Source organism: Cervus canadensis, chromosome 23, assembly GCF_019320065.1.
Source record: "Cervus canadensis isolate Bull #8, Minnesota chromosome 23, ASM1932006v1, whole genome shotgun sequence".
In the NCBI taxonomy this organism is placed as follows: Eukaryota; Metazoa; Chordata; class Mammalia; order Artiodactyla; family Cervidae; genus Cervus; species Cervus canadensis.
The window spans coordinates 3,335,341-3,358,800 of NC_057408.1; the positions used below are offsets into that span (position 1 = coordinate 3,335,341).

At 40.5% G+C, this 23,460-nt stretch overlaps 1 protein-coding gene across 2 annotated transcripts in view; it reads right to left on the reverse strand.

Moving 5' to 3' along the window:
- SMAD2 (SMAD family member 2) overlaps positions 1–18,228 on the reverse strand; it is an 80,087-nt gene extending 61,859 nt beyond the window's left edge. Inside the window, exon 1 of one of the 2 annotated variants that reach the window (XM_043444515.1) lies at positions 18,102–18,228. The gene's annotated coding sequence lies outside the window, so the exon portion shown is untranslated. Of the gene's footprint in view, positions 1–17,679; positions 17,893–18,101 lie in introns of those variants that run through there. The other variant, XM_043444514.1, reaches the window with a different exon arrangement.
- Positions 18,229–23,460: the final 5,232 nt, after the last annotated feature.

Sequence of the window (23,460 nt, forward strand, 5' to 3'; positions counted from 1 at the left end):
GGTTTTTATAAGGTATCAATTTCTGCATGTTCCAACTTGAGGACAAAACAGAGTAAGAAAGTAAGAAAATTAGATTTATGATCAAGTTATCAAAATATGAATGAATCTTTTACATAATACAGATTTCCTTCAGTAGTGTGGTAGCAAGCTCTGTACTAAAGTCAGAAATGTTTTTCTCAACATCTGCAAGAACTGAAAAGTTCATATACTAACCCTGCTCCTAATTCCAGCTGTGATACTTACATAGTGCAAATTTCAACAGAACAGGAAAACTTCACAAAGAAGAAAGCTTATCAAGTGATATTTTAGTAAAATTGGGATTCCAAGATTACTCACTGGAAAGTTTCAGTTAAGTAAGAGGTCTGATTATCCCAAACTGGCAAATAAAGCCCTCAAGTTATTAATAACTGTAAAACAGTTTTCCAAATGGCATTCCCTACATTTCACTTCTTCAGTCTTCAATTTGCTATTCTTCATATACTGCTTTTTATTCTGATAAAAAGCCCTATCAACTGAATGTGTACTACAAAAAAACTCTCCAAATCCTCAGAATGTTTTTTCATTTTCTTACACTGTCTTTCTAGCATACAAATTTATACTTTAATCAAAGTATTTTATGATACAATTTTGTTAATTTCTTAAAGAAATCTTTCTGCATTCAAATATAATAGCAAACATGTACTAAGTGTTTACTCAATGACACATTAGTCTAACAGTCAGCTAAGCATTAACTCATTTGATTCTCTTAAGAATTCAGTGGGGTGGGTACTATTATTTACAAATGAGGAATCTGAGACACAGATACCTTGATTTTATAAAGATATTGCTCTGACATTCTTGTAGAAGTCTACATATGCTTTTCACATTTGCTTTTTAACTTACCAGGACTTTCCATTTAAGGGGTGAGATGGCAGTCTAAGTGTCTCCTTTAAGGATGCCTATTTTACCAGCATGTGCGTGTGCATCCTCAGCCTCTCAGTCGTGTCCAGCTCTTTTCGACCCCATGGACCGTTAGCCCACCAGGTTCCTCTGTCCAAGGGATTTCCCAGGTAAGAGTACTGGAGTGGGTTGCCATTTCCTCCTCCAGGGGATCTTACTGACCCAGGGATGGAAACTGCATCTCCTGTACTGCAGGCGGATTCATCACCACTGAGCCACCTGGGAAGCCTATTTTATAAGCACCATTTATTAAATAGTTTATCTTCTCTTTACTAATTCAAAATGCCACTCCTGTCACATATCAAATCCCTGTAAATAAGTGTCTCATTGGGGACTTCATATTCTGCTCATTGGTGTGCTTATTTACTACTACTGATTTCGAGCAAGTTTTGACATTTGAAAAGTGAGTCCTCCCTCACTTTTTTTTTTAATTTGGATGTTACTTTTAATTTGATGGACCTCCCTGGTGGCTCAGTGGTGAAGAATTGGCCTGCCAATGAAGGACACTCGGGTTCAATCCCTGGGTTGGGAAGATCTGGAGAAGAAAATGACTACCTGCTGCAGTGTTCTTCCCTGGGAAATCCAGAGGAGCCTAGCAGGCTACACCCATGAGGGTGCAAAAGAGTTGGATGCAACTCAGTGACTGGGCTTCCCTAGTGGCTCAGCTGGTAAAGAATCTGCCTGTAATGTGGGAGACCTGGGTTTGATCCCTGGGTTGGGAGGATCCCCTGGAGTAGGGAACAGCTACCCACTCCGTATTCTGGCCTGGAGAATTCCACGGACTGTATATAGTCCATGGGGTCGCAAAGAGTCGGACACGACTGAGCGACTTTCAATTTCACTTTAGTGACTAAACAATGACTTTTAATTTGATGTTGTCAAATTCCACCAAAACCCTATGGAACTTTGGAAGGGCAATGAATTTGTATTAATTTATGACACTATGTATTCTTATTTATGAAAATGAGATATTTCCATTTATTTTGGACTTATAACCCATCAGTAAGTGGTCTAATTTTCTGCATAAAGGTGTTACATATCTCATTAAATTTACTTTTTCCTCCAGTTATCGTGAATTTTATTGTGGTTACTGTTTATTTTTTTAAAAAATAAGTATTTCAGTCATACAAAAACATATATTGAAATACCCTTGGATCTCCCATCCAGCTCTGTCAACTCAGCATTTTGCAGTATATGATTAGATACAAGACATGACAGACAGATTTAGCTAAAAGTCCCCTAAGAACTCCTTTATTATCCCACTGTCCTTCCTCTTGCTTCTCAAGAGATAGCCATGATTTTTACTTTCCCCAATGGTCATTAAAAGGTTTTGATACACATGGTATCCGTAACAATAAAGTTTTGCACACTTCACTGCTCATGTCGCTTCATTCTTTTCACTATTAGAACTATTCATGCCAATACATACAAATAATCTGCAGCTCTAGGGCATTCACTTTAGCTGTCATACAGCATTCCACTGTATGACTCCAACACAGTTCAGTGTCTAGTCTCCTTCTAAAGAGTAGGTTGTTTCCAATTACCCACTCTTACAAGCTCCCATCTGTAGTTTGGTATACAACTTCTCATTCATATATGAGAGCTCTTTAAGGGCAGAAACTTCTCAACTTCTTGATCAAAAAAGAAACCCCACAGCAGGAAAAACGATTTTTCACTGCAGCCTCACAAAGACACTTAAAACAGGCATTTTATTATATGTTATCCTCTGCCATCTCTCTTAAATTGAGGGTTGTGAACTACTGATGACTATGAAATCAACTTAGTTGATCCTGAGCAGTATCTTTTTTAAAAGAACAAAAAAGAAAAAAACAAAAACGGAATACAGTAGAAAACAGATCACACTCAATTTCAAAAATTTTAATTCGGCCTCTGTCTCATATAGTATCAATATACTACCCACCACGGGTCTGTAAAAAACGTATGAAAAACAATGCCTTAGGACAACATACTGAAAAGTGGAAACGCTGCCTGGCAGGACATGCACATGTACATCTTTACCAAGTACTAACAACATGATTACACTAATTGTCATTCTTACCAGGGAAAAGTGAGTTCCTATTTTACCCACGATCATCAACACATTACTTGGTCTCTCAAACTTTCGTCAAAAGCATGACTGCAACAGAGAGGAGGGCTGTCAACACTTAGCATTTCCCCAATTACTAAGAAATTTGAGAACATTTTCATGTTTACTGATTCTTCAGGATCCTGTTCCTTTGAATCGTTTGTTCACATTCACCATCTTTTCCTTGTCCGTGCTTAGTCCCTCATCGTGTCCGACCCTCTGCAACCCCGTGGACTGTAGCCCACCAGGCTCCTCTGTCCATGGAGTTCTCCAGGCAAGAATCCTAGAGTGGGTTGTCATTTCCTTCTCCAGGGGAACTTCCTAACCCAGGAGTTGAATCCGGGTCTCCTGCATTGCAGGCGAATTCTTGATCAGCTGAGCTACCTGGGAATTCTTTATATAATCATCTTTTGTTAATTACACAAGCCACATATATCTTCACCTAGCAAGTGACTTTTAATGGCCTTTTTTAAATAAAGTATTTCACTTTAAAGAGCTCAAATTTATCAGTATTTTAAAATATGTATACATATTTTAAATTATGTGTCCTTCCATATGATGTCACCTTTTAAAAGTCAAATTGCAAAGTTTTGCTGTTCACCGTTGCAATCTACTTTGGTGTGTGATGTAGGGTAGGTAGCTTCTCCTCCCCAACAGAAACAATCAAGTACACCAGTACCATATATTGAATCATTTCCCTAGTGATTACAAATGCTACTTGTGTTTCTAGGCTTTTTTTTCCTTTCCTTCCATTAGCCTATATCTGAAACAAATACCATCACATCTTAACCATTAAAGCTACAGAATTATGTCTTGGTATCGGACAAAATGAATTCTCTTTCACCTTTCTGCAATTTTACTTGGAATGATACTGACTTTATAAATAAGTAGAGGAAAACTGATATGTATGATACTGCGTCTTCTATTCATAAACACAAGTATATCTTCTTATAATTGAATATTATATGGGTCTTATAATTTTTTCCATTAAGGTCCCACATGTTTTTATTTTTTCCTAGGTATTTTGTAGTTTGTGTTGCCATTTTAAAGGGTGTCTTTTTTAAATTCAGATTTTGCTTGTTGTTGGCATATAGTAATGCATTGGTTTTTATATACAATTGAGCCTTGAACGAGAAGATTAGAGATGCTGACCCTCCATGCATTTGAAAATTCGCATATAACTTTACAGTTAGCCTTCTGTATCACAGTTCTACATTTGAAGATTCAATCATGAATGGGGTAGTACATAGTTACTGAAACACACACACACACAGAAGTGGACAGGCACAGTTCAAGTGTCAACCATATTAACTTTTAAAAAAATCAACTTTATTGAGGCATAGCTCACATACAATAAAATGCATGAGATGTTAAAAATGTAATTCAGTGAGTCCTGATAAATACATACCTGCATATAACCACCATCCTTGTCAAGATACAGAATATTCTGTCTCAGAAAGTTTCCTTGGATCCCTTCTGAGTCAATATACCCTTCATATTCCTGATTTATATCAAAGTAATTTTTACCTGTTACAGAAATTCACAAAGTTGTAATCATGCCACAGGTACACTTCTTTTTTTTTTAACAAAGACCATTTACTCAAATTAACCAAGTTCCCTTATATTCCTAATTTTCTAAGAAGTTCTGTCAAGAATAAGTACTGAATTTTATCATATGTTTTCCTTCACCCATTGAGATTATCATAGAGCTTCCTCTTTTGACGTGTTACTGTGATGAATTTCATTTACAGGTTTTCTAATGTTTAACCATTTTTACGTTTTGAGACAAACCCTAATTAATCACAGTGGCTTTTCTGTTATGAGCAAATACTAACATTTTATCCAAAATTTCATTGCTGCGCTTATTAGTGAGGTGTAGCCTGTGTGTTTCCCTTCCGATACTACATCTGTCCTGACAGCTGGTGGTACTAAGATTACAGTAGCCCAGCAAAATGATTTTTTCTCATACGTTCATTCACTGCATCTCTTCTAACAGGACCCAGACCACGTAACATTTTACGTGACACTGGAATTACTGGTTCTTCCTAAGTTTTACAGGACTTGCGCATCTGGGATTTTCACTTGGGGTTTCGATTTTTTGAAATTTTTATTTAATTTCATTTCTTTGTATTTTCTAACCATGAATTAAGATTTTAAAATTATAATCTAATCAAGTTTCACATCCTTAAGCCACTTTTGGTCATTTATTTTGCCAGAGATTTCCATTTAACCTGTTTTCCAATCTAAAGGCAAAAAGCTGTTCAGTGTTCTCAGTTTTGAAATTTCAGCTTGTCCACAGTCCTATCCCTTTTTCATTTCTAATATATTTGTGCCTTCTTTTTCTCCTCTATCAATCTTGGCTAACTTAAGTCTTTTCAACTTAGCGCCTTAGGTCCAGTCACTTCAATTATATTTTTCCCCAATTAATATTTCTCAACTTTATTTCCTTCCTTTTTCTAACTCATTATATTGTATAGTTAATGCATTTATTTTTCTTTACTAAACATTCTTAATTCTTTTTTTTTTTCATTCTTAATTCTTTAATAAACATTTAAAGTTCTAAATTTCCCAGGCAGGCAAATGAGTTTTTGTTGTATCCCAGTTTTGATAAGCAGCATTTTCATCATCCTAAACATTTCTCATGTTTACGATTCGTTCTTAAATTTAGAGATGTTTTCCAGCATACCACTATGGATTCGGGAGCTGATGCTATCCTCCTGTTACATTTCTAACTTAACTGCACTAGGGTCCCAGAACATGACTTGCAGGGTACAAATTCTTAAGAATTTGTCAACATTTGCTTTGAGGTTTGATACATAACCAAGTTTTATAAAATTCCATAGGCATCTGAAAAGAATATATCATCTGTAATTGTTGCATGCTTGCTAACTGCACATTTCCAATCCTGTATAACCTTATTTTTTATCTATCTTTTCTTAAATTATTGTGACATATATTAGAATCTCCTAGTACAATTATTACACATTTGTTGATTTATCCTTGTAATTCTGCCAGTGTTACTGTATAGATCGCTACAGACTGTCCCTATCACACCCACCTTGCCCTGCACCCAAATTCTTATGCAGAAATCTAATTCCCAATGTGATGTTATCTGGGGATGGGGCCTTTGGGAAGTGATTAGGATCATGAGTGGAGGCCTCCTGAATGGGATTAATGCCCTTTTAAGAGAGACCCCAGGGAATTCCCTTGCCCCCTTCTGCTGTATGAGGTTACAGCAAAAAGACAGCTGTCTATCAACTAAGAAGCGGGCCCATACCAGACACCAAATCTGATGGCACCTTGAACTTGGAATTCCCAGCCTCCAGAATTGTAAGAAATAGATTTTCACTGTTTAATAACGTACCCAGTCTACAGAATTCATTACAGTAGCCCGAATGGGGATTATGCCTAACACAACTTTTTGCATTTCTTTACTTTAAAACTACGTCATCCTAGTTTTAAGTGTATCTACTAATAAGAGGCATTTAATTAAATTTTTTTTAAATTTTCATTCTCCTTTAACCAGTAAACTTAATCTGAAATTATGTACTGGTTTATGGAGATATCAAAGCTAACTTTCTATCATCTTATTTTGTTTTCTACTTCCTAAGCAATTTCTTCAATTCTTTTTTCTCCTTTCCTGGCTTCTGCTTGAATGATCACATATTCATCATTTCAACCCCTTCATCCCCACTGATTTGGAGTTACACATTATATTCCAATTCTTTCAGGAGGCACTCCTGAAATTTTTAATGTAAAACTTTAATCAGTGGTTGTAGGTGAAGACAGCAAAAAACCAAAATCACACACAAATAAAGGAATTTAAAAAGAAAAGACAATCTCATGAGGATAGGGTGAAGAGTAAGAAGGCAAAATTCTGATAACTGGAAAATGGACGGATGAATAGTAACTGTGAACAGATTTCAGAAACTACTACTAACTCTAAGCTACCTGTAGAGAACCATTCTGTTTACACAGCAGAATTCTCAAAAGGTTAAGTCGTGGACACCAGCAGGCATAACAGGAGCTGAAGACTGGAGGGGGAAGGCGATAAGAGAGACAGGATTGAGTGGGAGATATCTGAGAAGCAATCACCTACTTAGATCTGCTCCCCCAATGGGTAACTGCCCCTTTCCCTCTGCAGAAGACTAAACGTTTATTCTTGGCAGAGAGGAAATCAGTCTACCTGGACTGGGGAACGGTCTGGGTCCTGTTAGGAGAAGAGATGGAGTAAATGGACTCCATGCTAAATGCAGACACTCCCCAGCCCTTTCCTTCATTGAGTTCTGGTTCCCAAAATACTAGAAGCCAGACCTTTACTCATTTAGCCAGAACAAGACTCCTCTCTGGGGTACCTGACCAACCTAGGAGGAAAAACAGACAGACACTGAAATCAAGACTTTACCAACAAACAGTCCACTCAGATTATTCTTCAATGAAACTGAAAGGAGACATGCCTCACCCATATGTTGAGTTTCCAATCAGCTTTTTAGACCCCTACTTTCTTAATTAAGAATTACTTGGATTATCTGAGGAAAAATGAAGCAAAAACAGAAAAACAGCTTTAAGAAGTTTATATAGAGAAAGAAAACACTGTCAAAATCATCACTACACCCAGAGAAACGAGAGAAAATATAGCAACTCTGACCAAGAGTAGCATGTTTTACAGAGGAAACAACCTTTACAAAGGGAACCATTCAAACACTAAAAGAAGAGCTCTTGGATTGCCCAATGTCCAAACATCAGAGATGACAATGGAGGGAGGGGGAATTATCAAAGAAATCAAGAAATATCCCCTGAACTGAAAGATGGTAGCTTCCTGATCGAAAAGGTCCATCAAGACCCCAGGCCAATGGATCAAACATGCCCACATAAAGGCTGGTGGCTGTAAAACTTCTGAATGCTGAGGAGACAAAGGAAGAGCCAAAAGTTCCCAGATATAAATTTTTTAAAAGGTCATATAGAAAAGAATCAGAATGGATTTGATTTTTGGAACAGTAACACTAAGTGAAGCCAACAGAGCAATGCTCTCATAATTCTGAAACACAATTATTTTCAACCAAGAATTCTATTAGCCACCCAGGATTGAATAAGGCTATTTTCAGACATACAATATCTCCAAATATTTTCCACATACACTCTCTCTTAAGGAAAGTCCTGAAGGGAAGGATATGTTTTATGAAAAGAAGGGAAAGCAAAAGAATAAGAGATCTAACAAAGGAGAAAGGCTAAGGAACCCCATGAGGGTGGAGGGGGACCCCAGGACGACTGCTGTGTACAAGTGTCAGAAACCAGTGCAGATGGGAACGGGTTCAAACAACATGCACCAAGAATGATACCGGGCTTCTCTCCAAAGTGGACAAACATCGTGAAAGTCAATGGAAGCATGACTGTCACTGATGAGACCCACTAAATGTTGAGAATGAATGTGACAATAAATAACCACCTGGTCTGCGTTAACCAACATCCAGATTTCTGATCCTATAGATTAGAATGCAAAGGAAAAAAACCTGCCTGTTAAGAGGAATTCTCATATGTTCAGACAAGTTTATATACATATGGAATTTTAGACCCAGTGCCATTCAACAAAAATAGGATGCAAACCACACATGTTAATTGTAAACTTTCTACTAGCTACATTTAAAAAAAAAAAGTAAAAATAGTTGAAAGTAATCAGTTAAAAGTAATCCGCCAACAGTCAGCCATGACTGAGTGACTGAACTGAAATGAATCATTTTAATAATGCAATCAGTTCAGTCCAGTCACTCAGTTGTGTCCGACTCTTTGCGACCCCATAGACTGCAGCACGTATGAACTTATCCTACCATATCTAAAAAGGGTTTTCCCAGGCGGTTCAGTGGTAAAGAACCCACCTGCCAATGCCGGAAACAGAGACAAGGGTTCCATCCCTGGGTTGGGAAGATCCCTTGTAGTAGGAAGTGGCAACCCACTCCAATATGCTTGCCTGGAGAATTCCATGGACAGAGGGGCCAGGCGGGCTGCAATCCACCGGGTCACAAACAGCTGGACACGACTCAGCACACACACAAACATCTAAAATACTATTTCACTGTGTAATCAGTATTAAAGATCAAAATACTTTATTTACAGTGTTTTTTTTTTTTACCTTAAGTTTTACAAATCCAGTGTGTTTTACACATGCAGCCCATCTCAGTCTAGACTAGCTACATTTCAGGTGCTCAAGGGCCACATACAGCTGGTGGCTATCTACTGAACAGAGCAGCTCTAGAAGGATACAGAACTGGATAGCAGGAGGTAAGAGATCTGAGGGAGAGTTACTTTTCATCATTTACTATTTTGTTCCTTTCGAATCTGGCATCATGTGCTCTTATTATTCAAAAAATGAATAAAGTGCATTTCCTAAAATATATTATAAATGTAGATATCCTCTGACCTACTTCTAGAAATCTCTTCTATGGATGTATATAATGATGCAGAAACAAAGTTATTTGTTGCAGCACTATTTTTAACAGAAGACTGGAAATAAACGTCCATCAACAGAGGACTGATGAAATATATTATAGACACACATACAAAAAAATACTGTGCAACCAAAAGAAAGCTAAAAAGTAATTATATACTGACAAGGAATAACCTACAGGCTGCATTATTAAGCCAAATACAGGACCACTTTTTGCAATAAAAGGTAACACATGCACAAAGTTGCTCATATATGCATAATGCTTTCAGAACAGTACAAGAAAACCTCCTAATGCTACTTGCCTTTGGAAAGGCAACTGAGTGGCAAAGGACAGGCATAGCAAAAAGACTTCAATGTATCTTTTGAATTTCAAGTTTGAATACAATAATGTATTACCTACTTTAAAAACCCACTATTCAAAAGACAAAAACAAAAAACCGACTATTCTACATCTAACTAGTGTCTGCTTTTTATTTACCATGCTTGGCATTCATGGGATACTTAAGCCCATCTACAAAGATTAGTGTTTTTCTACTTTTTCCATAGACAAGCTTGTTTTTCTCAGAGTCCACAGAAGTTTCAATGATAACGGAACAGATACATACATATATGTGTGCATTTTAGTATACATTTTAGTATACAGAATTTTATCTCCTTTTCCCAAATGGCCATAACATCCCAGCCCCAGCTACTGGATTATTTATCTAATAAATTCCCCAAGGTTTTTCCTTGATACTAATTGATTTTCTAAGCTTCTGATACCTGGAGACTTTTTTCTCCCTTGCCTCCCACTCTAAATCAGCTATATATATATATATATATATAATGTGTGTGTGTGTGTGTATAAAGCTGTGCATATTATTTAATATTTGAAGGAGGAGAAAAGGGCCTTATCTAATGTCTCTTTGTATGATTTTAAGAAATCTAGATAAAGGAAGTACAATGATGGCAAACACTGACGTAGTATGATAATGGATAAAGACTGCTAAACTTGGCAGTTCAGAATTCAGTGATGACTTTTCTAAGGGCAGCAGGAAGGCAAATATGGAAATGGGTGACAAAAAACACGAAGTTCAAGCCTAGAACAAAGAAAGTCATTCAGTGTTGAAAGTAAACGTAGATGTCAAACATCTTCAAATTAAAAGTATGAAACATTTCCCAAATATCCATATATTTATTTCAAAAGAAAATCAAGTTAGACATTTCAACATAAAATACGTGAAAAGTGATGGTGCTGCCTCAAAAAGAACACCTAAGTTCCTGCTGAAATAATATAAAATTGCTATTAGATTTTTGACAATCCACATTCAAACATGTATCACACAAGATGGGAAAAAAGCAAGATATATTAATGACCTGGATTTCTACAACTGTTTTAGTCAAAGAAACCAGGACAATAGAAAGCATTAATGAACACACACACACACATAAAAACCAGTTTAAAAAAACATATTTCTCAATCCTCACTGTAACTGTCTTATTCCCAAAGTTATACATTAGTAAGGAAAGGCACTGCCAACCGGAAACCCAAGTTGGCCCCATGGAAAGCAATGGGTAATGTGCCTTTTAAACAAAAGCAAAGAGAAACATGCATGTGTTCAATTTTATGGACTGTTAAGACCTAATGTCAGAGCTTGAATTTAACCCTAAAAAGCAGGTCATTAGTTCAGAGAAAGTCCACATTAAAGGAGGACTGCTGTGCAGAGTCTGTCTGTTCTTCAGTTCAGCTACATTCCTTTCACTTTTAATGAGCTGTGTGGAATCCACAGGTCTATATTCAGCTTATAAACATAAAATTACATACTCCTTTATCATCCCCAAATTGTAAAAAAGGATGCAATTATTAAGAGACTACACAAGCCCAGACTCAAATCAGCACAAATATTCATTACTCCAACTTCTCTTCAAATTCCCAGAGTCTGTATTGACCTTCTGCTGAAGCAACAACTTAACGCCCACATCAACTGGGTGCAAGTCCTCAGGTGTAAAAGTCCAATTAAAACAAAGACTAGAGAATATCCAACAGAATTTTCTTTAAAATTAACTAAAATTAAATTCAATATTCATTTCCTCAGTTACAGTAGCCATATTTTAAGTGCTAAATAGTCACATGTAGCTGGTGTCTACTACACTGAATGGTGTGGGTCTACAGCAAAGATTCTTCTCTACAATGTATTATTCCTCTAGAGCCTCAAAGGCTTCCTGGGGGTAAAAGAATGACAGGAAAACTGTACAGGCGGGACTTTAGTAACTGCCACTTTGCTTATATTCTGAGACTCTGTATAATGTTGCTGTTGCTGGCAGGAGCCTTCCTTCTGGTTGCTGTTGTGTGCACAGGTCTGTGTGACGTTTAAAAACTGTTTAGAGCAAAAATGACCAATGCACAAACCTCAGGCCAAAGCAGGACCCTCCTGATACTTAAAACATTACACAAAAAGTTTAATTGGCCAGCTTACCTGAACTACAGCCTAACCACCTGTCTATAAATTAAAAAAACATGGTCTAAACAAGGAAGATTTGCATTCACTGCCATAGATAGAGAATCTCTAGTCAACAAAAAAGTTTCCATAGTTCATTCAAATCAAGGGAGAAAGCCCATATGCCCAGCTTCCACTGCACCATTTATCAGGAGTTTATTCTGTGAACTCTGAACACCCGATTCACCACCACACATTTTGTAATGAAGGGTGTGATTAAAACAGAGCATTTCTTTAATATTTACAAATCCTTAACCATTATCTCTTTACAGAAATTTTGGAAAAAGTTGAAGTAACATATGCAAATGTACTTTATCTTAAACAGGCAAACTACAAGATCACAGATTTACTACAGTGTATCCTCACAGTTTTTGAATTAAAAGACTCAAGGTAGTAAATTTGATGAACTTGCAGTGGCTCCTCCCAGTTATTCTTCCTTACTAGCTGAATACTTTAAACCTGAAGCTATGCCTACGCCCTCCAAGAGAAGGGAGGTGGTGGGAAAGGCACTACAGATTGGTTAAGGAAATGCAGGTTTTCAGATGCAAACTGGACATGGGTACTGAAAAGATCAAAACTAAAGTCTGCATTTACATTTCACTGTTCCAAAGATTTTGAAAAATTACAATCCCAAGATTTTGAAAAATTACAGAACTACCTAAAAGAGTTACTGACAATTTCTTAGTAAAATTTTAATGAGAATGAATCACTTTAGGATTTGTTTTCTTAAAAGCACAAACCTAAAGACAGATCTAAATGACCAGGTATCTGTTCTCTATCAGTGTGGCTCACTTAATATCCAAAAGAAACCCATACACTCTAGAATGTATGGCAAGTGTGTAAGCCACAATGACCTCAACTACCTTAATATTTCTGGCTAACTAGCCAAACCAAAAGCAGGGTCCAAACCCATCTGCCTTGGCAAAATTACATTCTTCCTACGTGAAACTACTGAAATTGAAACTCAGAGCTATCCTTGAGATGTCTACCTATAATCAGTATTGAAGTATGTCCTAATTGAACAGATCACAATTATACCAATCTGAAGAAATGATCAAAATTAAATCAGAGATAAAAGCAATAAGCCTCAAACTGTGCATTTTTAAACAAAAAGGACTGGTTTACTCTTGTACTACTAGTTTTTTTAAAAGTCCTCTTTTTTTTTTTTTTTTTTCCAAATAGCTAAGGCTATAATTACAAGGTCACCAATTAATATTAACATTCGATGGAATAGATGGTTTAGAAAGTATAACTCAGAGATAGGAACGAGGAAGATCCAAAAAAGTCATCAAGGCTAATATTGAACAGAAATCACTTATAAGAGGCATGAAGACCTCAATAGACAGACTAGCCAACTGTCCACACTGGTTCTAGAAATCACTAGCATACTTAATCTTAAAACCCAAGTGAGCAATTGTACATGACATCCCTGCAGACTGACAGAATGACTTCCTCTGAAGAACAGGTGTGGGTGCTATACCATTCAGATCACCCTTCTTTACTACTGGCCTAGCATGAAAGATTTTTTCAGTCTGGAATGAAGGCCCCCAGGATGGCAAAACAAAAGAAAAGCAGCTTGGTCACAGTAGGTACTGTGGATCTTTCATGAAATAAATCATTAGAATCACGTTCTGCTCCTTTAAGAACATGTGTTAATCATCCTGAATGACGATCTAAAGTGTATTATGTCGATTACCACGCTCTTTAAATAGATTTTCCCAAATATGATTTAAGCTAATTGATGAACATTCATTGCTGTGCTTTCAGGTCTGGTCCTGCACTGAATGGTTCCAGACAGGCTAGTTAGGCTCCGAGTATTTGTTTCTGTGTCTTGTAGATTATCTCCATTATCCTCACCAAGCTGCTATCTGTTTCACCTTACAATGGACAGTAGGCTAACAGTTCCCCATCCTCCTAGTCCACTCACTCCCCACTAGACTGGCCTCAGACTCCCACATTACCCACAATCTATTTGTCTCTAATCTACTGTGGGTTAGAAGTAAGATAACTTCACTTGTTAAAAACATAGGAAATAAATGCCAACAGGATCTAATTAAGGGTAGCAATGACTCTCCCATGACTAGGGCTATAAGGTTTGGACTTGGGACAATTTGGCTACCCTTGGCCTTTCTGCTTAATGTCTGTTTCTCATATGTATGTTATAATAGGTCAAGGAGAAGAACGTAGGAGAGTCGTCTGAATTAGAAAGAAAACAAGTGAAAACTACAACCAGAAGAGAACAAAGGAGATATCTGAGAAGACCCTTATGTCTTCTCAGGCACTGTTTTAGATACCTTCATACCCTCATCACAATCATTTACTCTTTCTAATAACCTTAAGAAGTAGGTGCTATCAGCTCCATTTTCAGTCAGAAAACCAAGGCTCAGGAGTTAAACTAATTTGTCCAAAAAAACAGAAACTGACTGTAAACTTTGGTCTCTCTGACCCCAAAACCCAGGGCCTTTCCACTACACAAGGTTACAGCCCAGTCCTCATTCTTGGTTTAGCTAATTGTTTTTATACTTTATTTCTGGTTCTTTCACGCGAACCTGACCAGTTCAGGTTTGCTTTCTTTCCCTAACCATTTTCTATCAAGTGAAGCCAAAGTCGCTCAGTTGTGTCCGACTCTTTGATACCCCACGGACTATACAGTCCATGGAATTCTCCCGGTCAGAACGTTGGAGTGGGAAGCCTTTCCTTCTCCAGGAGATCTTCCCGAAGCAGGAATCAAACTGAGGTCTCCAGCATTGCAGGTGGATTCTTTACCAACTGTGCTATCAGGGAAGATATAAAAGGCAGTGCATAATCAAACCAAGGCCAACTTAGGCTTAGCTCTTCAAGTGTTCACCTGCTCAGCAACAAATACTAATTACTGAAAGACTGGTCATACCTTCAATTTGTAGAGACTGTGCAAAACTGGTGACAAGTTCCCTCTTTCCAAAAAAAATACATGACCTGTTCCCAGAGACGACGATACTGAACACGTGACCCCTTCCCCAGTGCTGTGCTGAAAAGCGGCACAAGCATACTTCAGGAAGTGGCTCAGTCCCGTGCTACCATCTCCCTCAATTTGTATCAATACATTAACATGATTTTCTAAACACTGGAGGACAGGGCAAGGAGACAGGAAGACTTCCCACTTTTCCAATTCCATAAAGGAACAGCGTATACTTGTTCCCTGTTACTTTACTGCCTAGCTCAGGGCTTGACACACAACAAAACATTTTACTGTTTAATAAATGAGTAAATGTTACCTTTTCATTAAATACAAGTTACTTGTTGAATAAATGCATAACCCTGCCTGGGCTGGTTTTGAAATCTTTTTATTTCACATTTTCTGGCATACCTTTGTGATACTTAGTGGAAAACATCTTTCCTCCTACAGATAAAAATGGCTCCTCTACTCCCATCAAAAGACATGCCCCTCTCCAGCCTCTAAAAATGACTCTTGTCCCAAGAATATGAATAAGGCTCCATCTGCCAGACTGCACTAAATACAGATTTTATATGCATTACAGAAACACCTGTATAAAAAAGCTGCTACAAAAAACGAGGCCTTAGAAGTCCTAAAGTACAAAACCAAACAAGAGTAAGAAGTGCTTTCGGACCTTTTAAAAAACCCGAAGTTGAAAATATCTGCAATATAACTATTCAATAGGTCTTTGATCAGTAGGTCATGCAGCTGAACTATTCTGTCACTCAGATTTTCCCTCAATGTGAAGTAACAAGATTTCAGCAACACGTTTGAAGTATTTAAAGTATGAAAATGAAAAGGGGACAGTTTGCCATCTTGAAGTAGAAACAACCTTTGTTCTTACTAAAGAGAATTTCTGCTGAAATATACAAAACTATCCCCAAATTCCTACTTAAAGAGTTAAAGCACATACCAAGCCTGACAAGCCACAAACAACAGGAAATTACTCTGCACAGTTTCTTACAAACTATTATTTCATGAACCTTACAGATGTGTGGGTAGAGATTTGACCATTTATTACTAGGTACAGGTTAGTTACAACTTTAAAAAGCCAAACTTTGCTGAACACTTACAATGTGAAATCACTTTAGAAGGTATAGCTACAAACTATAAAAACCAAGTTCTAACAGCAATTTCATACTTAAAAAAAAAAAAAAAAAAGCCCAGAATGGATGTTTCCAAACACCTTAATTAAAATAGACCAATGAACTACTTCAAACTCAATTTTAACATTAAGGGCTTAAGTGTGCACTCATCTTAGAAAATGCCCATAGATTTGAACTATTCTTCTTTACTACAGCAACTAATTTTACAGCATAAAAAAACATAAACTTTAAAAAAATAAAATCAGTGTTGGTCTCTGACTTTGATATAAATGTTTGCTAAATGAACTTTTGGTAGAGAAAATTCTCTCAATATCCTGTATGTTGTTTTTTTTTTTTTTTTCAGGCAAATGAAAAACATCTTCAAACTATGACACATTTATGAAGCCCATTTTACATTACTTCTTTTATCTCTGTGAATATTTGCTTCATTTACTTGCTCACAACTTCCCAAATTTAACTATTCAGCTTAGACATCCCCTAACCCTAACTTTTTTAAGGGATCAAAACTAGAACAGCTAATCTATATGAAAATAATAGAAAGTGTATTATCTATTAGTCTCAAGAAGGCACCCTTAACAATCAGTGGTGAAGGTTCAATTCATATGAAATCAGAAGATGGAATTTTTGAAAAGATGGAATTACTCCAAACAAGTTTGCGAGATCACTTATTTATTCACAACAAATTTAGCTGTGTCGTGTTGAAACTTTAAAACACCACAATTTAGGATACCCCAAACTGTAACAAACACGACAAGATTGATGGAAAAATGCTACCTGATTTTCGTTTTACCTGGAAATGTTTCTTTTTAAATAAAGGGTTAGTTGACAACAAACCGGTAGTATTTAGCTTTTTCAAGGGTCCAGAGGAAGGAATAACAAAACCAACCTAACTACTGTTTTTTCTTTTGTTCAGGATCAAAAGGAAACCATTAACCACGAAAAGATTAAGTAAGTAGAAGACAAAAGTACTCAATCCAAGGGCAGTATTCCCCAAGAGAGAAGAAAACAATTAAAGCTGCAGGATTTGAAAACCAAGTTTGAAATACGTGAAATCAATTAGCGTGCTCTCTAAAGGCGTGTGATTAAAAAAAAAAAAAAAAAACTAATAGGCTCCGCTCACGAGCAACTTTCACAAGCGAGTGGAGAAGTTATGTGGACGGACTACCAGCCGTGTGCGTGTTTGTGTGAGAGCACACGCTCGCGATTCTGAACCCCGAAACGAGAATAGTTAACAAAGGTTACAGCACCAGGGGAGGGAGGAGAAAAAAAAAAAGTAGAAGCAAAGTCTCGCATGCTCCTAACTCGGGCTTCCCAACAAGTCCCCGAAACCAAAGCTCTGTCCCTGCGGGATTTGAAAATCACCACCACAAACTACCGAGGGTGTCCGCCACGGAGGAGGAGGGGACGGGCCGGGCCACACAGCCGGCCCCCGCCCCGGGCCGCGCGCGCGGGCGGGTGGCTCCCAGCGCCGACCCCGTCCCCCCGGCCGCCCCGCCCCGCGCTCCGGCACCCACCAAGAGGCCCGGCGCCTCGCCACACCCCGGCCCCCCGGGCCCCCGGCCGGGCCAGGTGACACGGCCGGCCCGCCTCACCGACCCCGAGCCCCACAGAGACACACCCCGGCCCCGAGGCCCCGCCGGGCGCCGTGGCGTTACCTGGACCGGGGCTCCGGGTCCCGCCCCGTCAAGAACCCGGGGGGGTCCGGGACCTTTGTTCCTTCCTCTTCCGAAGGGGATGGAGGGACCGGGAGGAGAGAGGGGAATGGGCCGACTGGAGGCGGAACTGAAAACACTCTGGCGGCCGCCCCGCCCCCCCAGCCGGAGCCCGGCCGGCGGCCCCGGCGCGCGGGGAGGGGACGGGAGAGGGGGCGGCGCGGGCCCGGCCGCCGCCCGCGGGGAGGAGGGGGTGGGGACGCCGCCGCCGCCCCTCCTCCCCTCGGGCGCGCGCCCGCCCGTCTCGCCCCCACCCCGGGCGGCCCCCGACGGCCGAGCCGTCCTCCCCCGCCGCGCCCGCCGGCCCCACCTCCGCTTCCGCCCTGCGCCCTCCGCCGCCGGCCGCAGCGGCGCGGCGCACCCACCTCCGGGCGGCTCGCTCGGCGCTCGCTGGCTGGTGGCTGGGAGCTGCTCCTCCGCCGCCGCCGCCGCCGCCGCCGCGGCCGCGCGGTAGCCCCGCCTCCCACCACCGGGCCGCGAGCCCCGCCGATTCGCCGGCGCAGCCCCGGGGGGCCGGCACCCTGCCGCCCGCTGATTGGTGCCCCCGGACGCCCGTTAGGGGCGCGAGGCACGTTGGCCGAGCGCGCGGCCTTGGGCGCGCGCGCGCGCGCGCGGGAGACCTGGGGAGCGAAGAAAGGGAAGGGGTTAGGCCCGAGCGCCCGGGTTAGGGCCAGGGCGCGAGCTGTGGGCTCTGAGAGGCGCGGGCCGCTACCTCTCCCCACCTCCTTTCCCTCCGGCCTCCCCGCCCTCCGGCCGGACCGGCGGCGCACGCAGCCAATCAGCGCGCTGGGTGCTCGGGGTGTGAGCCGCGCGTCGGGGGCCTCGAATCGGAAGGGAGACGTCGCTCGCTGATTGGTCCCGCCTCCCCCGTAGAGCGTGAGGCGAGGCGCGGCCGGGAGGGCGGCGGAGGGCTTAGGCGGGGTGGGACGCCCGCGGTTTCGGTTGGCTTCGTCTCTCGCGCGCTCGCACGGGAAACTCTGGGAAAGGGAGTGGGGGGCGGGGAGGGGAGGCGCGTAACCTGCCGTGAGGGCGACCACCCGTCCGTCCTGACCTCGGCCCTGGTCCTCCGTCCCCGTCTCTGGCCGGCACCACAGGGTGGGGCCTGTCGGAGGCCGCCGCCCGGCCCACCTTCTCTGTAGTCAAGCCGGCAGTGGAGGCGTGCTCATCCTCGGGGTGGGAGGCCCCGACGGTGGGCGAGCTAAGGGGCCGAGGAAGGGTGTGCCGAAGCCTGCGTGTCTGAGCCACGCGGGGCGCGCCCTGTGCGAATGAGTGGGCGCGGCCCTCGTGGTGGTAAACGGGGCGGGGTCCGAGATGTAAATAAGCCCGGGGCCGAGCTCTTTGCTTGGGCTGTAGGGTCTGGTGGGGGGGCGGGGGGGTGACTGGTATTTTTCTTGAACGGAACCTTGGTCCTGTCTTCGTTAAAAAATGGTGCTCATCATGCGTTCTCTGAATGCTCCTTGTGAAGTCTAGAACACAAGTGATTGGCACAATGTCCCTCAATTGCTGAGTTAACTGCACTGCTCTGAGTTTCTGCACTGCTCAGGCGCTGTTCTTAGGCCCCATCCTCGCACGTCTGCACTCCAAAGCCTCTAAGCTGCTAGAAACTTTGGTCGCCTTTTCCTTGCAGACCCCGAGCCTGTGCCCGAAATCTTGAACCCAGCCAATCACATCAAGCGTTTATCAAGCATGTACAATGTTAGGCAGAGAACACCATAGAACCTGAAGTTGGGGTCTCACATAGGTCGTTGGTGGCAGAGACTAGACCTGTAACACGGTATTCTAGGTTCCTGTCTGACACTCACTCTCATGTACACTGCTTCGTGAATTTAACAGAGGACTCGAGGCAGAGCAGCACTGGCAATACAAATCAGCAAGCAGGAAGTACCAAATGACCATTTCAAATAGACTTTCTGAAATATATTCTTTCTTTTCAGAAATGAAGGCTTCTCTTTGGAGGAGACCTACTGTTGAACCTGGAGAGAGATTTGGTCATCCTCAGTGTCACGGATTTTCCAAATATCCTTTTTAAAAAAAATCTCCATTTCTACTATCTCCCTTCTCGAACATGGAAGTGTCACAAACATCAAAAGTTTGTGATGAAGAGCATGAACCCCGGAGTTGGGCAAATTGTAGTTTTGAATGCAGCTGTGCTTCAAATCTGTGATCTTTGGCAAGTAAAATTCTCCTGCAATGATAGCTGCTTAAATATAGTTGTGTGAGGGAGGTGGGAGGGGGGTTCAAGATGGGGAACACATGTATACCCATGGCTGATTCATGTCAATATATGGCAAAAACCATTACAATATTGTAAAGTAATTAGTCTCCAATTAAAATGCAGTTCAGTTCAGTTCAGTTCAGTCATTCAGTCGTGTCTGACTCTCTGCGACCCCATGAACCACAGCACGCAAGTCCTCCCTGTCCATCACTAACTCCTGGAGTCCACCCAAACCCATGTCCATTGAGTCGGTGATGCCATCCAACCATCTTATCCAATTAAAATTAAATAAATAAATATTAGTTGTGTGATGATTAAAGAAAGTAGTAAATATGAAAGTGAATAGCACAGGGTTTTGAAGTTCGAAGAAAACCAATAATCATTATCATTTCTTCCCTTCTGTTGCCTGCAGGCACATAGGTCAAGATGAACCCACTCAGCAGAAATCTTACCTTCAAAAGTTTACCTCCAGAGTGGCGTCTCCTCTTGTAAATTTAGAGGCAGTTCTACTGACCTCTTTCTAAAAACAGCTTGTGAAGGAGAGCTAGGAAGACAATTGGTGGAGCTGTTCCACCTCTTAAGACTTCCCTTTCCACTTCCCAGTGCCACCAAGGAGGATGTTCTAGGGCAAAGGCTATTCGATGTAGAAGTAGGAAGGCTGTTTATGATTTGTGGTCCTTTTTTCTACTAACAGACCACCAGTTTTTACATAAAATAGCCTATAAAAAGCTACCTGGGTAACACAAGTATTTTCTCCTATGTGACCAGGCTGTGCACTTGGGTGTCCATGTGAGTGAGGACAAGTAGAAACAGAAGCAGATCTGACTGGAATTCCAGAAGAATCTGCTCCTGGTGTGAGAGGTACTTTGAGAGGCATATTAATTCAATGGATAATATATTTGAGGTCTAAGACCATCTCTCCAAAGTGTCAGACTTTGGATCCCTAACTCTTCCATTTAGGAAGCCTTCCAGGATTTGTATGATCAAGGAAAGGGGAGGAGGGGCAATCTTGCTACCAATGTGGTCCCCAAAAGGCTTAGGAAAGGAGCATGCTTTCTGCCCCTCAGTTAGAAATGCATCTGAGCCAAAGTGGGTCAAGATAGAAACTGAAGGCAGATGGAGCAGGGAGCGCCATGGCTTAGAAATTCATTAGGGTACCTCAAGATCTATCAGTAGGTCCCAATTATATAAATTATATTTAAAATCTTATGTTTATATGAAAGACACCTTGTTTAACACTTTATTATACACGATACTGAAAAACCAAAATCAAGAATCTATTTAAAAGTAGTAAAATGTTCCAGAAAGACACGTAAGGAAAATGGTAACAGTCTTTGCTTCTAGAAAGAGCCTTGAAGTCATGAGTGGACAACTTTTATCATTAATTCTTCTGTAGTTTGAGTTTTAAAGAATGTGTGTGTGTGTGTGTGTGTGTGTGTGTGTGTGTATAATCTCCATGTATTGATTTTTCAAAGGCTAGAACTCACATTCCTTCTCCTTTCTGCTAAATCTGTTAAGCTCTTCCTTGTTACTCCAGCCCTAAGGATATCACTCACCTATGAATTTTCTCTCGTGGTCAGAAAGATTTACATACCATGACTTTGCTTTGATTAATGTCTTGATCTATTAGTTTAGTCCTGAGTAGTTTTTTAACTTCTCGTGTGTGTGTTTTGTCTCGTCATTTAGATTGTGAATTCTTGAAGGACAAGGACAGTAAGCGTCTTGTTCTCAGTTGTTTCCCCACAATCTGAGATAAAATACCACATAATTGAAGAAATATGAAATACAGCATTTGTATAGCAGAAAGAGGCTGTATGTGTGTCAGAGGTCTGCAAGCATTCTACACAGTTTTGCCACTTCCAGTTTGTATTTGCCCTCAATAAAACTTTTGAGTATCTTATGAATATCCAATCTCTATATTTGTTCATCCTCATGGAACAAAGTTGCGGTATTACATCTCAAAGATTCAGTTATTTGCTACTGAAAGGATACTGATTAATGAGATAACCTAAGTAAAAATTGTAAAGAACAAATGTGTGGGGTTATTTTTTTGTAAATGAAGAAACCTAATACCAACTGCATTTTTATCTCAATACAATGAAATTTCATGTTTTAAATGAAGTTATGTTGAAGATGCATACACCTGCCTCTACAAACACACATTCACATGCTAATTTTTACTTAAAATAAAAAATATGTACTATCTGATAGGAAATGCTGGAGATAAGAAAACATATACAAGAAAAAAGAATTTCAGCAAGTATTTATCAGATATCTCTTATATGCCTATCATAAAAGCATCGGTTCTTCATGGTAGAGAATTCTCATTCCGTGGCAAAAATCACTCAAGGAAATAAAACATGCAAGTGGCTTTTTGATTTAAAGAAAATGAGATTGGAAAAGAAATGGCTGTGGTTGAAAGAAATACATTTGGAGAAAACAAGTTATATTTCTCATCATTATCCAGGCATCTGATAATTAATATTTCTATCTGTACATTTGAAAGCATAAAGAATCACTGGCTAATTTATCGTGAGATTACTAATCAAATGATTGTTCAAATATTACTTGGAAAATTACAATTCCAGTGAAATGAGTGTTCCCATAAAGGCATTTAAATGTTATCTGAGATCTCTGTATTTGAAATAAACTAAACAGGGGCCACTGTCTAAATCCTAGAAGGACAATGGACAAATTATTTAAAGTTCTATTGTGAGAGGGATAATTTGGTAGTCAGATGTCAACAATAGGGCCTTATGCCTTGATTATAATTGTCTGTGTGTGACAATATTGACTGAGGCAGGCTGCTGCTGGGCAGGATAAGTGTATGAAGGTATAATACACTTAGAAAATTTCAAGCTTTTTAGCATAATTGTTCTGATGAAGACTGAAGAGCTTACTTAACTGACTGGAGTAGACAATAGATGCATAATCAGTGTCCTAATGATTGAATTAATGAGCCCCAATTGTTTGTCCTTACTGTAAGCAGTCCTCAGCTATGAAAAAGACATTTTGCTAAAAGAGTCTGACAATTGTGTTAGCTGATGAGTGGCCAGAATGTAATTAATGATGGAAGAGAGCTGATTACTCCTGGGTCCTAAGGACTTCAACGGTGGATTTCAAGGGGTGAATTACATAGCTACGGAGAAGTTTCCTATCAGCTCCCCCTTGCCTTCATACAATAGTGGAACCTGATCAAAGCTCTTATTTGCAGCTAAGGAAACTGAAGCCCAGGCTTTTCCAAAGTGCTATGACCGCTTTAGGGGTTAGAGATACAGTGCCTCTGCTGCTCTGACACTGCCGACCTTGACCTGTCCCTGGTCTACACCCTCACCTATGCCTTTGCTCCTCTCTTCAGGCTCCCTTTGACCTTCTGTGCACATGTCCTAACCAAATTTCACACTGAAAATGGGGCAGATTCCTCCACACCTGAACTCCAACACTAGACAAATATGTCTGTCTCCAAATCTATTCTCCAGACATTTCCTATGGAAAACCTGGTCCTCTGT